This window comes from Apodemus sylvaticus, chromosome 14 (genome assembly GCF_947179515.1).
Source record: "Apodemus sylvaticus chromosome 14, mApoSyl1.1, whole genome shotgun sequence".
Lineage (NCBI taxonomy): Eukaryota > Metazoa > Chordata > Mammalia > Rodentia > Muridae > Apodemus > Apodemus sylvaticus.
In genome coordinates, this window is record NC_067485.1 from 39,352,798 (window position 1) to 39,354,902 (window position 2,105).

A 2,105-nucleotide genomic window follows, 5' to 3' on the forward strand; every position below is an offset into this window, starting at 1 on the left:
ATGGAATGTATATCATACCTCAGGAATACAATACAATCTTCAATGACAGGCAATAATTGAGAGATCTCACCAAACTCTGAAAAATCAGATTGAATGCCTCAGGGCTGCTAATAATTATTTCTCTCCCCATCATCTTTTAAATCATGCTCTTTTTTGTAATAAATAATCTAAATACTGATGAACAGGGAAACTCCCCTGCCATGAAGCATTGGAGAGAAGTAAAAGGAGAACAACTTCCACAAGTAATCTGGAAAGATCTATTAACCGGATCCTGGAAAAGACCGGATGCTTTAATCTCCTCTGGAAGAGGATATGCATGTGTTTTCCCACAGGATGCAGAAGGCCTAATCTGGATCCCAGACAGACTCATTTGACCATTCCACCAAAAGACCTCTATTGAGAATCCAGAAGAGAAGGAAGAAGCAGAAGGAGAAAGAAGTATTTAGGAAAATGAGGAAGCTTGATCTCTCTTCTTTGCAGGCATCTTCAACTCCTCCTGCATCTTTCTCCAATCTACCTACTTGGGGACAGTTGAAGGAACTCACTCTACAAGCACAGCGGACGGTCGTCAATACCGGACAGCCATCATCGGTTGAAAATAATGTTTCTTGCTATGCTTGCTATTGTTACTATTCAGGTATATCCTGCTTCTGTAGCCTCGTTTTGGGCCTATGGAGATGACGTAAACATTAGAGTGATGACTAATGATACTGGGCTGATGGGGGGACATGCCATCTTCTCCTCCCATTTGACCTCTACTATAATCAAATACGAAGGAATGTCTGATTCTGCTCCAATTTGTGTTGATATAGCAGGAATAGCTCCCATGGGTTGTCTTCGCATTGCTTATAGAACTTTTCTTTCTGATGCTCCAGACAGAATGCCTCCAGCGAAAGAACCTCCACATCATAGAAGGTTTATGTGGGAGATTAGAATTAAGATCTTGGGGACTGTTCCTAATAATGAAACTGTGTTAAAGCTATCTGAAGCCATTCCTTTGGAATCATGTGTTAGGGAGTATAGGGATCAGGATAAGATGTGGCATTCTCCACTGAGAACTGTGAGGTTAAGTTGGCTTAAATGTGGGTTTGAGCACTGGGCTGCAGTACATGATCCTTGGAAGACTCAAGAAAAATGTTATGATTATAGCTTCACCATATAATAATTATAGATCCTATTTTCATAAAGAAGAATTACTTTATCATGGATATAAGCCTGAGCTATTTACAATTAAGAGCCTATTAATAGGTGGTTCACACCAGGATGGGTAGAACTTGTTTATGTCAGTCATTGTCCCTCAGGTTATCTTTTAAAAATATTTCCAGGACTATTCAGACTTTTTGCTGCAGCTAGTATAGTTTATTTGAAAAAGCCTCAGGAACCTAGATGTATTCCTTTAGCAATTAGATCTTGTTTAGGTTATCCTTATAGTATACTTGCTGGAAGACCTGAAGATTTAAAAATTACTAAATTGTAATGATCTTATAAGGTTCACTGTTCCAGACATATTTTGACTAATTGTATTGATTATAAGTTAGCTGAGTCTTATCCACTCATTTTGATATTGCAAAGACCTTCCTATGTCATGCTTCCTGTAGAATTGAAGATGCTTGATTTGACAACGAAGCCTTACAGGTGTTTAAAAGACTTAATGAGCTTATTAGAACAAAGCAATTTGTGGCAGCCTTGATATTAGGTATTAGTGCTTTGATTATGATTATAACATCACTTACCGCTTCATCAGTTGCTCTAGTCTCAGAAATGAAGACGACACACTTCGTTAATGATTAAAACAAAAATGTTTCTTTGACGTTAATAAAGCAACAAATTATAGGTAAGAAATTAGAAGCAAAGCTTGATGCTTTAGAGGATGTAGTTTTAGAATTAGGGCAAGAGGTAGAAAATATTAAGGTTCAGCTTTCTACCAGGTGCCATGCCAGCTTTTGATACATATGTGTAACACCATTAGCTTATGATAAACAACATAATTGGATTCTTACTAAAAATCATTTGTAGGGAATTTGGAAAGGTAATAATATTACTCATGATATAGCTCAATTAAAAACTCAAATTTTAGCTATGACCAAGGCACATGATGGGTCCAC